Source organism: Parus major, chromosome 5 (assembly GCF_001522545.3).
Source record: "Parus major isolate Abel chromosome 5, Parus_major1.1, whole genome shotgun sequence".
Taxonomy (NCBI): domain Eukaryota; kingdom Metazoa; phylum Chordata; class Aves; order Passeriformes; family Paridae; genus Parus; species Parus major.
In genome coordinates, this window is record NC_031774.1 from 27,683,933 (window position 1) to 27,700,343 (window position 16,411).

General features: G+C 42.6%; 1 long non-coding RNA gene across 1 annotated transcript; it reads right to left on the reverse strand.

Moving 5' to 3' along the window:
- Positions 1-2,332: 2,332 nt before the first annotated feature.
- LOC107205874 lies at positions 2,333-16,392 on the reverse strand. The gene is made up of 5 exons (XR_001522176.3): positions 16,286-16,392; positions 10,960-11,094; positions 8,806-8,920; positions 7,546-7,778; positions 2,333-2,813 (listed from the first exon to the last, which is right to left on the reverse strand). It is a non-coding gene; the product is annotated as an uncharacterized LOC107205874 (long non-coding RNA).
- Positions 16,393-16,411: the final 19 nt, after the last annotated feature.

Consider the following 16,411-nt stretch of genomic DNA (forward strand, 5'->3'; position numbering starts at 1 on the left):
GCTGCGACCCCCGCCCGGCACAGCGCGGGGCGGCGGGGGCGATGTGTATAAGAGACAGGCCCGGCACAGCGCGGGGCGGCGGGGGCGATCCCGGGCGTGGGGATGCGCCGGCTCCGCTCCCCGCTCACCGCACCGGCCCGGCATGGGGCGAGCGTACGGCGGTACCCTCAGCTCCCCGGACTGGCCGACCCCACAGGCCGCCCCCGCCCGCCGTCCTGCTCTCCCTGACACTGGGTTCCCTCCGGCCCCCACGGCCGGGTCCCTTCTGCTCCCCTATGCCTTGCCATGCCGTACCTGAGGGTCTCACCTTCCTGTCTGCGGGCTGAGATTCCACCTCCTCCATTCCCCTCCTCACCCCAGTTTTCTGGCTCCATCTCCTCTCCCAGATCCCACCAGTGGCCATCCACCATCAACACCTGTTCATGGTCCCTCAAAGTGTTTTGTTGTGTGTACTTCATATCACTGGGCAAAACAGTGCCAGACCATGAAATCTCCCGTGTCCTCTGCATCAGGGCAGCAGAAGCAAAGGCCCAGTAACTGCCCTGGCACCAGTCACTCAGGAACTTTGATTTTCCTGAAACAGATTTTCCTATGTGCTGCTGAAAAATGTGTCGATGTTCACTGATGCCTAGAACATGTCCTGGTTTGGGGGTATCAGTGGGAAGTGACTCTCCTGCTGCAGACCAACCGCGGATAAAATGTGCGCAGCAAGAGGCATTGTTTTGCTAGGCCTAACACCATGTCTGCGTTGAATATTAGAGCAGTTGGATGTATTTTGGGTGCATTGTTGTGCCAAGATATTTTTTAGGTCTTACCTAGTGCTTAAAAACTAGGCGATGGATGAAAAAAAAAAAACACAGCAAATTTTTTTTTCTCAATAATATATTGGGATGCATCTTTTCATTACCCACGCAACTCTTACATGACTATTAAGGCTGCAGCTGTGGTGCAATGTGTTCAAGCTTCTCTCTGCAACCATGAGGACATTTTAAAATGGAGACTTGAGTTTCTCTATGGGGTATGTACAGCCTACCATGGTGACATGTGGTGTTGCAGTGCTGGGCAAACTGAGATAGCTGTGTGGCAAAGCTCCATGTAAAGTATTAGTGCAGCTCTGGGACTGGTGCCTGGATAATTCCTTGTTAGAAGGGCCAATGAGTTGGGCTTTATTCATTGGTAATGTTAGTCCCTGCTGCTACGTTTCTGGACCTTGTTGAGGCTGTGGTCACAGTGTGGGACAGATACACATCTACTCACTTGAATCCAAAAGCCAGAGCCACAAGGAGAAGCAAATAGCATTGCACTTATTATGATAGAACTACAATTTTGAAAATGCTTTCACAAGAGAAATTATAGCTAAAGTATTCAGCAATGATTACATGATTTCAAGCGCTTTTCCAGGCGCCCTACTAGGTACATCTTCAAGAAATCTTCTTGTATGAAAATGGGTGCTCAGCATTTTCAGGTACCTCAAGCCAAGAGTCAGATTAATTACTTACAAATCTTGCTCAAAATACATGTGATCTAAAATCAGGAAATCCTGGGAGGCGGGTGTGGCGGTGGTGGATATTAGTCACAGCTAGAGTGGAATTGATATGTAGAATCTAAATATTAAGGAAGGAAAATTCCTGTTGGGACATTGTTTTAATCTGTCTGCTTGTCACATTAGACAAAGAAAGCTGAAGAAGTTTCAGAGGTTTCATTTTACCATTATTGATTGCTGCTTGGGAGAATTCACAAGGACAATATATATCTCTTGCGCTGGAACGCGACTTTGCCAAAGGAAAGGAGATTGCCACAGAGGATTAATTGCTGAGATCTGAGCAGCTGCAGGAGCTATCGAAGAAGGTACTGTTTTCTTGGAGGGTGATGTAGCAAAGTGACATTGGGAGTAGTTGCTTCCCTTTTTCAGTGTTTGCCTGAGCCCATGGACCTACATGGCATAGCGGGCACTGAGACATAAGTGACTTGTTCTCCTCTCACACCCCCTCTGCTTAAGGGATCTTTGAGATTTCTTCCTTTGGTTGCTGATCACCGGTGGTAGTGTGAAACAAGCTATGAAAAGTGTAAATTTTCTTACAGAGGAGTTTGGCAGTGGCCACTGGCATTATGGATGCAGATGTGCAAAATGGGTATAAAACTGGGTGGTTCTTGCATTATGAACTATACTGAATATACCAAATTGTGGCTTAGTCCCAAACGTTGCCTAAGCACCCAAATGAGTTTTCCACCTTCTTCCAGAAATGTCCAAACTCTCTTCCTGACATTGCTGGTGCCTATGGAGGTGAATGCCACAACCTTGTAAGTCCCAAAACAGACCATAACAGAAACATCTGAATGATTGCTGTTTATTGGCCAACTTAGACTCTGATGATAGCAAAGAGAATCCCTCAGCTGAGAGCTGGATCTCTCAACCAGAAAATTCAAAGCTGCTATAAGATGTGCAGGATGACTGGCAAAGGTCAGTTTAGTCCACCATATCCTTCTTCCTGGAGAGAAGTAGTACTGGCTGTACTAAAATATTTAGGAGACATCACACCAGTCATTGGGTCACCACACTGACCACAACATAAGGGACTACTTTTGTTTGCTTGCTTGCTTTTCAAGAGGAATGTGGTGCTTGGTGGAAAACATGAGAAGTTGTCACCTTTCCAAGTCAGACAAGATTTGTGCTTGGGAGATACCTCACATTTCATCTAACATGTGATGTTCAGGTCTAGATTTCAGCTGTCTCAGGCCCACTAGACTCCCCATATAGGCCTGCCAGTGGTCAACATCTTTAGTGATATTCCGCTTGAAAGCATGACAGGAACCTGAAAGCATCAGAAAGATGAAGTTTATATATTATATTGTTGCTCTGAACTGTGAAATAAGGCATACATACATTCAGGTAAAATTAAGCCAGTTTGCAGTCATTACCCATGTGCCATGAGATGAGCTCATGATATTGGTCAGTATTAGCTGTGATGCCTGTCTTTTGTCCGACAGTGAGGGATTTTCTGTCCATAGAAGCAGAATGTGCTTATCTATCCCATTCTGTAAGAGATGGGGTGTACCTGTCTGTCTGGATGCCCCCAGGTGCTGTGAGTATCTAAAACTGCCTGAGTGTGCCTGTCTCTCCTCCTCCACACTGAGCTTTCCTCAGCATGTTCCAAAACCGTACACTTGCATTGCTTAATTATTATTAATAGTAGTATTATGCAGAGGTCACATGCTTCATAGGGTATTTTAGGATCTGTGACTCACTAAACCATAATTTCCTGTTCACAGGTTACCTGAAGAAAATTGTGTTTGTGGAGTCCTGTTCATGGCTGGAAGATGTGAGGGGAAATGGTAAATATTGAGAAAAATTCTGGATCTTACATATCTGTGAGCTGTCCCAGCCTTCTTACAGGTGCAATTGTTTCTGCCTGCACATAAGACTATTAATTTACAGACATATGCAACAGATTCTCTACATTTCAGGATACTGCTGTAAGGAAACTGGAAAGGCTCCTGAGGCAGTTGAGAAGACTGCGTAGTTGGGCTCTGGTGGGGCATTGAAGGGCTGGAGAATCTTTCCTATGAAGACAGGCTGAGAGAGTTTGTATTGTTCAGCCTGGAGAAAAGAAGGCTTGGAGGGGGGACCTTATTGCAGCATTTCAGTACCTAAAAGGGGCTAGAAAGAAGTTGGAAAGGGACTTTTAAAGGGCAGGTAGAGTTATGACAAGGGTAGTGGCTTTATACTGAAGGAGGGTGGATTTATTGAACATAAAGGAGACATTTGTCTATGATGAGGGGGGTGAGGCAGGTGAGGTGAAGAGGTTGCCCAGAGAAGCTTCTAGAGAACAGATCCCTTGGAGTGTTCAAGCCCAAGCTGGATGGGGCTTTGAGCAGCTTGGGATAGTGCCTTGGCGAGTAGGTTGGAACGAGATGATCTTTAAGATTCCTTTCAAACCAAACCATTCTATGATTCTTCTAGATGGATGTAAATCCACTGTAGCATTTATACTGTGAGCTTGTTATAAATTGGAACTCTAAGGGCCGCTATGAAGAAGTACGTTTATATAGACTGAAAACCAGATACCCATTTGGAAAGTATATAAGGCCTCAGTCCAGTTCTTGTGCATTCATTCATGTTGATGGAGCCACTGAGCATGTGAGAGCTGTTTCATCAAATCCTTCCTGCCAAAGCACAAGCCTCACCTATTTCCTGTTGCGATGAAAATGGTGTCAATCCCTTGTGAACAGAAGAGATCCCTCGTTGCTTCCATTCAGCTGCAGAATTCCCAAACAGCAGCAAGCTTCCAGCATACACAGCTGCTGCTGCGACAGTCTGTCACCAGCTTAGTCAATCATCTATTATTTATTTCCAAACTGTATGTAAAGCTCTGCAGCACAGCCTTTTATGTCCATATACAGGGAAAAGAAGAGAAAGAACTTCTGAAAGGCCAGGAGAACAAAACCAGAGATGCCTCTGAAATCCTTTGTTGGAGAAATTGTCTTATGTAGTTATATCCAAGGAAGAGAGGAAAGAGAAATAAAATCACATTTAAAAGAAGGTGCCATCTTGGTACAAATTTCTTTGATCTCCAAATCACTTGTTGCAGTCAACAAAATTCTTTTTAGAACTTGAGAGCCTTTGTTTACAAGTGTCCATCAAATGCAACACACTTGGAGAGTATTGTGCATGTCCCCGTCCACAGACTGCATTCTGTGTTGGGTCAGCTCATCCTGCAGGCTGTTTGATGCCTGCTGACTGCCTGGTTGAGAATGGTTAATCAGGACTACAATGACTCTCCCAGAAGTAGTATACAATCAAGGAAAAATAGCCCACAGAAATGTTTGTAGACAGAGAGTCTCTGTGACAAGATGTTGCTCATGTGCATATATGAGCAACATCTTTGTCAAAAAAATGCTTGCTGACAATACTAAGGGGTGGATGGTTAAACAGAGCAGCTGTTCAGAATTAAAACAACTGTTCCAAATTCTGGTTTTAGCATTCTGGATTGTTTCTTTCTTTTTCATAAATGCACAAACAAATGGGTAAGAAGCTTACCCATGAACCCTGGACAGGTCAAATCAAAACAATTTAACATCATTCCCAGTGTTTCTTTTTGCACTTTAATTAAAAATGAGTACTGTGATTTGCAGAATAGTCACACTGGAAGGGAATGCTGCAAAACAAAATGGTTTGAAAAACACTTTTAACCACTTAAAATCCGCTCTTGACATCCCATCTGCAGGCTGCAGCTACAATCTCTCAAGCAAACCCCAGTGTTCTGGGTAGTTCTTGCACTTTACTCAGGCTGCACTAAAGAGCAGCAAGGTTGATTCCTCTGTTGTGTGTGAAAAGAGTAGATCTAGGGAAAACCACACCCACATCTTGCTTATCAGACGGATATTGAGAACCACAAAGTAGGCACTCCTATATCTTTCAGCCCTCATTTTTCCTCTATCTTATCTTCCAGCATCCAAAGCTGTCCTAATTCTGAAGCCACATCTATGCCAGGCAAAGGAGTGTGGTGTGAGGTTTTTGAGTTAGCAGTGACCTAGATCTGACTTGAGAACAATGCTTTTTCTGAGACCCTAAGGAAGCAGACCCTCACTCCACTGTTAGCTGCTGCTGCCCCAGGGAGACCTACAGAAGTGCCTAATGCTACACCACACCATTATGGGCTCGAGTTACTGTGCATCAGCTGTTCCACCAGCCTGGCAGGCTGCCTGTTCCAACCCTCCATGGAGGTGAAGGCACTCTTTCCTGTAATGCTGAAAGACTGCATATTGAGCAGCATTAGAGGGGAATAAGAGACTTCATAGAAGCAGTTACTGCAGGTCAACTCATGTCTGGCATCCTCCTACTGCCCAGGTAAACGGCAAGTAGTTCAGTGTTAGTAAAGACCACTTAACTCCAAGAGTGACCAGGTAACACTTGGTGTTCAGATATGTACAGGAGTGCAGAATAAGTCACTTGGGTTTGAGTCTAATGAGACAATATGTGGATGTAACTGGAAGCTGAATTACTGAGCAACACAGAAGAGAATCCTAAAATGCACTGACTCCCCATGAACTTTGAATTGCTGGTGCTCTGAAGAGAAATGCCATCCAATGGTCCCCAGCAGTGAAGCCTGCTCAGTTTGTGTGTCCACATCAGGAGTGTTTCCTAGTCTTTATACCATGCTTACATCTCCAGGATCAAGCAGTGATTGCAATTCCAGGATAAGTGCGTATTTATTGTTACTTGCCCCTAAAGAGCTCACATCCATACCCTTGGATTCAACTTGCACACACAACTGTAACTCATACAGCTGAATTCTTCCATTGTATAGACACACATCAAAAGTGCATCTAACTACCTCTAAGCTGGAAAAAACATCTCTCTCTCTCTTAGTTTGTGGCTTAGTCATTTTTATGAGATTAAAAATGACACATGGGAGCAAATGGAAATGCTTGTGCTTCTAATTGCTTGCTCTGTGTGAGACACAGCTATTCCCAACTTCAGCTGAACTGCAAGAAGAAAACTACAAGCAGTAATTTTACAGAGCAAGCAGACCTGCTAGAGAAGTGTTTGCTTTTTTCTATATCTGGTCTAGCAGTGTGTGAAGGAGTTAATATCTCACAACAAGCAGAATTGTCTGGAAAGATCCTAGTTTGGCAATGTCTTTGAAAACCAGGGCTTACATGAATTGTCTTGCATATCCCATCTGTTTTCATTGTCTTATGTCATGGCACAATCTTCACTTCAATGCCTACTAACTTTGTCATTCCTGAGGGGTACCAAACCCTGGCCTCTGCGAAGGCTCTTGCTGTGCTAGACATACTTGATTGGGCTGATGTCAAAGAAAGAGTTTGTGCTGTTTTCCTGTCTGGTGTCAGAAGTCCCTGCAAGTTGTTGATGGTGATCAGAGTGGCCTCTGAGGAGAAACAGGCTATTTCAGGAAGCGTGGCTGATGGTACAGTAAATGGTACTGTCCCCTAAGAGAGCACTTAGCCACTCCATCGGCAGACTGGCAGGCCCTGCAGCTCAGTTAGCTGTGCTATCTTTGGAAGAGAGGTGAGACAAAGGTGTTTTATGGTCCTGACCTTTAACATGCCTGTGCTGTTATTGAGTTTGAAGGGTAAACTGCAGGGCCTGGGTCAAATTTCATTGTACGTGCATTTGTATTTGCTTTTCCAGTTGGATGTAGTTATTCTGCTTGCTTTTCTCTCTCTCTCTCCTAATATGCTGAGGGTGCTGCAGTGCACAGCTAAGCAGATGGCTCACTTCATCCTAGAGACAGATCCATTTCTGAGCACGGGGATTCTTGTATCTAAAGAAGTGCTCAAGTGAAACCATTTGAGTAAAAGCTGCATGGAGATTGTTAAGCTCATTTACCACATATATGGGTGATTTAATTACAAGAAAAAGGAAGAAAAACTGTGAAAGAGGAACGCTTCTTGCTGTATCTCCAACATTCATCGTGTAAGCATATGGGGTTTTCCTGAGGACATGCATTCCCAGATTTCCAAACAAATTTGTGAGGTCTGGTGAGCACAAAGCCCCAGGCAGTGTGGTCACAGACTTACCATCTGTGTGCGATTCCAGTAGCATCATCCCTGCAGTTTATATGAGGTTCTCATCTTTCAGATTTTGTTGCAAAAATGGTTCTGTTCTCCATCCAGACAGCTTTCCAGGCCAGGCCTCATCTTCCAGGACACTGCAGTGATGGAAGGTGGCCAGCATTGTGTGGTATCAGTGAAACTGTGTGTATACTGAGAGCTTAAATGAACTTTGAGTGAGGAAACATCATTGTTTCATCCTACAAAGAGAAGAGAAATTCTAATGGACCTTGATGTGTGAAAGACTTTCAAAGTCATTTAGTAAGTCCACGTGATATTGCCAATGTAAGGTCTCAAGCGTGGACATGTAGAGATTAGTACTATCCCTATTTAATTGAAGCTCACTGAAGATTTCACTGCAGAAAATTTATTTAGTGGTTCCTGCAACACACTGTTATTGCATTGGTAGGCTATTTGAAAGATATTTCTTTCCCCATAAGTTGTCATGCACAGCTTACATTTACAATATTGCCCTGAGGAGAGCCAGATGAGCAGTCCTTATGGACCTACTTCTCTGTGCACACCTGTCACAGTAATTTCTTAGCCCTGAGCAGGAGTGTCCTAACAGCTCAGGAAATAAAGATTTCCTGGTGTTGAGGAGATTGAATAGAATCAAAATGGACTATTTTCCTCCAAAATGAAATCTGTATTAGTATAGATTTTTTTTTAATTACTCATTGACCGTGCCTCTATTTGCTTCTCTGACTGCATGTCCTGTCAACTAACTACCCAATGACTGCAGTATCCACACTTCATTTAATTCTTAACCCATTGGTTTTAAAGTAAGTATGGTTTGCTTATGAGGATCAGCCCAGATAAATCTCTCATTGGGCTGTTTCCTTCCTCCCTTCATGAAGTTGCACAATTATTTGACTGTTTTCATCACAACTCTAGGCTTAGAAATAGCAGCACTAAAAAATGCAGAGTAATTAGAAGAATAAGCTACCTTATTAGCAAGATTGCTTATTCTGTACTGAGAGACTTTAGGAATTTTGTAAATTGTACTGAATAAATTTGGTTAAAGAAGACTATAAAAGAGATAAACACATACATTTAAAAAAATTAAATTCATACAGAAATATGGGATGAATGCACTTTCCATGTCCACTTTTATAAGTGTTCAAAGACAGAGGAGACATTTGATCTGCCATAAAGGCCAGTATGGATAAGAAAGTAGAAAACCCATGAGCAACACAAAAATTCAGGCTACTGCTTCTTGATTCTCACCTGAGTTTGAATCAGTTTGAAGTGATCAATTATTCTGCCCAGAATAGAGTCCAAGGTTTCATCTCAAAGGCTTGTAAGTCATTAGCCATATAATGTTCCTCTCCACTCATCTTTCCTTTTTAGAAAGGAACAAAATCAGTGAGTTGAATAGATGAGTAATATGGATGGAAAAGATATTGCAGTAATCCTGGAGCTAAAATCTCCACAGAAGATGCTGATTTCACCACAGGTCTGATAGTGGATTTACAAAAGCAAGAAAACTCATTTAACCTACTCTACTTTAAATCCAAACCTTGTTATGACTTGGAATAAAAAAAAATAAAACTTAACATGATTGAGTGACTTGGTAAAGTGTCAAACACTAAAACATGGGGTTTTTTGGGTCTGTACAGCTGTACAAGACTGCACAGCTTAGTAAGGCTCAAGCTCTCCTTTTTCAGTACAGAGCCCCAGCTGATTATGTAAGGACATTTCCTGCTGGGCAGAAATGCAATTTCCCACAGATGCATTTTTTTACAGATGCAGCACTTTATATGTGAACAAAACACTTTGCTGCTGGTTTGTCCCATAGTGGGGAAGCCCATCCTGAAGAAACAGCCCTATTTATGAAGGGTGATCATTGCCCTGACTTATGTTTTTTACCCCTCAAACAACAATATACACTTCATGCACTGAATCAAGCTGTGAAGGACAGTCATATGGTGTATGCTGATGGTAAATGTTAATTTTTGACATACTTGTAGGAGATACAGTTTGTCTGTATTCATTTCCTGATGTTCCCATTACCATTATTTATCACTGCATCACAATAACTTCTGAGTCCCAGTGCAGCCCTACTGTGCTAAGAACTATAGAAACACATTCCTAGCTTTGCTGGTTTGGCTTCACTCCAGTAGATCAGCTATATTCATGTATCTCCTGCCTTGCTATTCTAATTTTTTCCTGTTCAACAAATGGAATGTTTAAAACACCGGGGAGAAGAGACTGGGGGAAATGATCAAATAAGATAATTTGATTTTTAATCCATAAGTGTCCTTGCTCCATTCTCTATTGCACTGATAGAAAAACACGACTAGTTCATTTCTGGATGTGCAAAAATCCCAGCATGTTCTGTGAGTTGCCTCCTGACTTCAGTTATGACCTGTAAAGCAAAGACGTGCTATGGCTCTTTCCATTATACAGATGAGGCTCTGGTATCAGTGTGGGTTCATTACTTGTTTGAAGCAGATGCTGAATCTCTGTGATGTGAGCTTAATTAATTTAACCTACTCTTTCCTACCAAAGCATGGTGTAAAGTATTTACATCTGTCTCACTCTTGGCTGATGTGGTTGAGAGAATATTCCAGATGGAGGATTCTCACGAGTGCAAAAATGTCCTGGACAGTGCCCTGTGCTAAGCTTTGTACATCCTGAGCTCAGGGTCACAAGTGCAGGCTGTGGAAGTTTCTGTGAAGTGCCATAGTAACTCTGATCTCTGTTTCTGATGATGGACAGTGCACCAGCATGATGGGCTGATACTGTTCTGATACCCAAGTGATCTACCTAGCTTCTTTGGGACCCTACTGATGACCTGTATTTGGGTAGGGAAACCTGGAATTTTTTAATGTAGGCTGTGATAAGAATTTTGTTAGTCCAGCAGAAGAAGGGATAGGTTCTCCTGAGAGTGGGATTTCTCTATCAGCCTATGCTGATCACCAATGCACTATTAATTTCCTACCCCATAGAGGACTTTGCACCTTAGAGACTATAGGGCAACAAAGTGAAGCCTATAATGAACCCCCTGCAGCCATTTCTGAAGGGAAGGGAAGAGGAACACACACCTTCTTAGCCACACTTGCAGTGACCAAGGAAATCCCCTCTCTGAAAATATCTTGATCAGACTAAGCAGTCAAAAGCCCATGTAACTGTTGAGATAAAAGGCCCCCATAAATTCATGCCACCTCTACCAAACTGAGCCTTTTCTCTCTCCAAAACAGTGTCCACTTACCTTTGATATAACCTTTGATGTGTGCAGTATTACCTAGCAGGGAAGAACACTTTGTTATAGATCATTTTTCACAGGCCCAGCAAACAGGTCAGATTCTCCACCTTAGGCATTAGTGTTAAATTCCCACTTGCCTGGGGGATGAGCAGCCCTAGCTATGCAGCCATTACCTGGGCTCAATGCTTGGGCCACTTGCCTGCCTTCAACTCTGCATGGTGCGGAAACACAGATGAAGAACAATGCAGCCAGGATGGAAGTAATGTGGTTTTTTTCTGTATCTGTTGAGGTGGGGACACGTAAAATTCCTGTGAAGGAAGCAAAGGTGTTAGGGTTAACAGGCAACCAACACCAGTAAAAAATAATGCAAAAGGAGAGCAGGGAAAAAGGGCTCTGATTAAAGACCTGCCTGGCCCATTAGGTACCCAAGTGATGAAGTGTGCACACTAAGATCTAATGGTAGGTGAGGATATCTGTTTTAGATAGATGGAAGGTGCAAAGAAAAAGCATTTGTGACTCAATGGACAGAGCAGAAACGAAAATTCTTCAGTGAAGTGAAATAGACCCCTTTTAGCATCATGAGGCCTGCACTTGTTGAAGCAGAGATACTGCTAGACAGTTTCATTAATGTTCTGCCACCATTGCTGCTTGCTGGATTTTGTAGCTATCTCCAATCTTGAAACATAGAAATTAAGTGTTTCTTTTCACTTCCTGGTCTGGTCAGCCTGTCTGTGTTTTGCATCCTCTCACTGGGAAGCACAGGGCTTACTGCCAAACTGGTGTCCTCTGTTTTTCAATAGAAAATACAGTAAATTGGGAAAACAAATCTTGATTTCTTCATCAGACTAGAGAGACTATTTTGTCAAAGAAGTCTTTCAGATCAGCCAAGCGCCTGACTTAAAGACATAAAAATCAAGGGCTTTGCAATTTTGCCATATTTGAGGTTACAAAGCACAGTAAAGTGATGGCATTCAAGGCTTACTGAGAGGTATCCGCCAAATGCTGAGGCCGTGGTGCAGTCCAGAGATTGGGAATATTAGATTGCTAGACATGTGCAATAAACAGGATGTATGGTGAGAAGATTGTTTTGCTTTTCTCCCCTTCCCTGTCCTGGGCAAGCCTTCATTGCAAGCAGACACTGTTTGCTCATTGGCAGTGACTGGGCCAGGGCTCTACTCCAGGGCCCTGATCTGCCCTTTGGAAACTGGGTGGAAATAAAACATTGGTTGACTCCCAGTCCAGCAAACAAAAGCACACAAGTAGAGCTGTATGGGACAGAGGCCGTGCTCCAGAGTTGCCTGACAGCTTCATCTGCCTCTTGCTGAACACTGGCCTGTATGAGATCTGTGCAGCTCTAGGGACATAGGGCAACTTCTGTGTCTCCCACCAGTCCCCTCTGGGTGATCCAACACCTGTAGAACAAACTTGGTGCACCCTTCTTTGTCATGGGCTTTAGTGTTGATAAAGCCAACGCAGCAGCAGAGATGCTAAGGTCAGAGATGTCTGCAGAGACACAAAAGTCAGCATCTGCAGTTGCTGGTTTTAATACATGATCATATGTGAGATGACATAGTTTGTGCTTCTTTGCTTGGAAGCTCATTTCCCCTCCTGCCTGCAGTTGTTAGCAGCCATGTGGCATCCTGACATTTCATCTTTATTAACTTCTTGACAGATAGCCTTTTGGGGCTTACTGGCAGATTAATTGTTTTCAGGAAGCTTTTAGACTGTTAGCAGGATTTCATCTTTTCTTTCCCCATTCTTTCAAACAGGAGACTGTAACAAAGCACTATGAAATGTATTTAAATGCTCTGAGGATGCCAAGAACATTACTCTTAGTGTCCCCCAGTTCCTCTGCTCTTTGCAGGCCAGAGCTGAGAGCAACAAGGTGGGGGGGACATGGTTTTGAGCAGAGTACCAGCTGCAGCCATCATTGCAGCCATTTTAGTTAGATTTTCCCAATGGCATTTTTCCAGGAAAAAAAAAAAGAGCTTACAAGCCTGGCTATTTTTTTTTATAGTCAATGCATGTGATTAGCAGTATTTATAAAAACTGTGCAGAAAACAGCATCACAGGAAAAGGAAAAGAACACGCAGATGCACTGAGCGAAAGGAGAAATTAACAGACTTTGAAGTCAGCAAAAGTGCCTGATTAAGGATTTAAAAATCAGAATTTTGCAATTTGGCTGTGCTGTGGGTTTCTAAAACACAATTCAGTGATGGCTTTTGAGGCCTACTGGAAGCTATTTTGTAAATGACTGCATGTGTAATGCCATCTGAAGATACCAGCAACATGAGTGTCTTTAGGGTGGAAGGAAAGAAACTTCACAAGCAAAAAATGTTAAAACAGAATACAGGTGATGAACTCATGGTAGCCCCCTCGAACATTTCCTTTCCCTCCTGAAAAATTTTGTGATTTCAGCATTTTCTTTGTATTGCCTATACATTTCTCTTTCTGGTTTGTTTACATGTCTTTCCCTCAAACCATGAGATAAGGATTTAAAAGAATATTTTCCAAGTCTTATTTATTATAAACCAGTAGCAAATTTTTCATTTCATAAGTAATTCAAGCCCAGCAATTTTTCATTAGCATAAGAATTTAAATTTCCCTTGTGCTTCACTGCAGGACTACGTTTACTAGAACAGAGAATGGGACTTAGAGATACTTACTATTAATCTGTGAGTTCAAATGCAGCAGGCAGAATCCGAGGTGCTGTGATGATATCCTTGTTCAGGAGCCTCTATTATGTTTTGGAAACTGCCCAGAGTTTAATGATAAGGATTTATAAACAATACTTTTCACCCGATGGTGTATAGCTAGCTTATTTGTTCAGTCTTTGCAGAGTGTTAGAAATGTACACAGAGATGGTTTTCCATCCTTTTATAGATGTAGTCCTCTCAGTTTATCTGTGCTTATTGGAAACTATAAAGGGACTCCTTGGTAGTCTCCCTGCTGTACCCATAATGCAGTTTGGAGCACTCAGTGCTCCCAATCCTGCATCCACCGGAGATAACAAACATTATAAATTAGGGACAGTCTCTTCTGTTACCTATAGTGGAGCATAGTAGCATGAGATTCCTCATTAGCTCTGACCACAGAAATACAGAAAAATAATTCTACTGCAGGGAGAGCGACACTGACATCTGAACATCAGGACTTGAAAAGGTGTCAATTTTTATCCAAGAGTTTTATGAATTTTTAAAGCAAGCAAATGAAATGAATATGTCTAAATATTCATTGCTTAAGGTGCCTTTCTCTGACATCAAAAGCAGTGTGCATAAATTCCTCATTTTATGTGATAGCTTTCATTATCTCTCCATCTGTAATCCACACCTCCTGCTAAGAAGGTCAGAACTCCAATGCTCATTAGGATTCTCCCTCTAGAGGAAGCCAGGTGAAAAAGCCCTCGTCTTTTATGCTATAGCAGAAGGTGAAAATGTTACCAGATGAACAATTCTTTCCAGCAGTGCTTTGGCTGGTCTCACCATATAATTGAAAATTCATTGTATGCAATCAAGCCCCATTATTTCTCACCCAGGACTCTTTACTTTTTAGCCCCTTGTTCATCTGAAGGCATACTTGCTGAGAAGAAGTGCAGAGTCAGCAGGAAAGATGGACAACATGAATAATTAAAGTAGAGGTTGCGTTTTCATTTGCCACTGAAAAGAAATGGTTTGCACAAAAATAGAATGAAATAGGGTATCAGAGATGCTCCAGAAGGATAGCTGTTATGTCTGGTGGCATTTCTCCCTCCAGGAGGATTGTTCATGACAGGGATATAGAGGCATTTGGTTTAGAATGGCAACCTATCATAGTATTATTTGGAAACATTCTGGTGTGGATAACACTAGAGGGATGTGTTTGGAAAAGATAGAAACTGCTAATGAGTCACAGCTAACTAATGAAGGGGGATCTGCAGTCTGCACACATGAGAATTACCCCATGGAAAAGCACATATTACACAAAATATTCTCTCAGTGACAAAGACAAGCACCTAGGAATCATGAAATTGAAAAATTAAGGTTAGATTTGATTTTTAATCTAGTTGTGCTATTAAATAATACCAAGTACTGTGTTTTCATGGCTTTCTTCTGAATTCAGTGTTATAGTTGGACACTGCTCTTCTGTTCTGTACTTTTTCTTCCACTGTTCAATCTTTTTTACTTATTTTTACTTATTTTTCCAATTAAGCAAATCTTCTTTTGAAGAAAAGATTCATTTTCTCAGAACACTTACCATCCCAGCCTCATATTTTTGCAGATACATTTATTTTCATGAACCACTCAGAGCCAAGGGGCCTGCTATCACCTCCCTTTTAGAGATGGAGCTGTGAGGCACTGAGATTTTACAAAAATCTTTGAATAATTAAACTGTGAGAGATTTTAGAGAACTTAACTTCTCAGTGTGCAGAGAATTATAAGACACACAAAACATGAACAGCATTACTTTATTTGTGTGGAGGGCTCAGCACATCTATAAATCAGAGTCTGAAAAAACTTCATTAATCTAATGTATGAAACCAGCATTTTTCTGTCTGGCCTTGTCACCTTCACTTGGTACCTTCACATCTTTCAACACCTGCAACATGTAAAGCAAGTGTTCTGCAGGCACCCCTTCTTCACAGAAAACAAGCCCAAAATATTCACAAACAATATAGTGACTTTAACATATTGAATGAGACAGGAATCCTGGGAAGAAAAAAAAAAAGGGGTTGTGGTTTGGCAATTACAGTCTGTCTCTTAATGCATTAGTATGAGAGGACTGAATGAAGAGCAAATATAGCATCACCTCTCTTTTGTTCTAAGATTTTGATTGGTCTTGTACAATAATAATATCCCTTTCCCATACTTCATACACAGCAAAGTAGTCCCGATACTTTTTTCACTCAGGCCTGTAATGGAAGGGGAAGAGGTTCCATCACCGATTAAGATCATAAGCAAGGTGATGACTCCAGTCTCTCTTGGGCTTTGCTGCTGCCAGTGAGGGGATGGCTGATCTTGGCAGCGAAGGCTCAGGCACGGTCAGTCCCTGGAGGTACAGCTAGCATGACACAGGGTATTGGACACTCTGTACAGCAGATTGGCAGACTGCAGTTGTCAACCTAAATAAGAAGCTTATTAATCTTCAGTGTATGTATATTCTACCATCCACCGAGCGTTGTTCTTCACTCTATAAATGTCTGATGACCGATGATTTCACTTAAGAGCCAAAATACCGAGGACCATACCTCAGGACAGGAACCATACTGTGTTTTGATGATGTGACCTCAAAACATCTATTATTCTCACAGGGCAAACTAAACCTGGGCTACCGCAGCCAGCTCAAGCTGGATCGGTGTGATGCTGAGCAGCAACCTGCATCCCACACCTCTTTCACTCTGAAAGTGACCGGCAAATACCAACGGGCCAAGGGCAGGTGAGAACGGCAGCAAAACCCTCGTTCTCTCCCCTTTTGAGCAAGCAGCTCCGAATGACCATGTCGATTTTCGTTCTGGTTACGCACCACTCAGGTGAAGCGCAGGTCACTCCGATTTGCGGTGGGGCGCTGGGGCAGCACGGCCCTTGGCTTTCAGGAAGGCGTTTCCCTGGCCAGCGACCGCGTGTGGGGACGAGGGGCGTTCCCCGCACA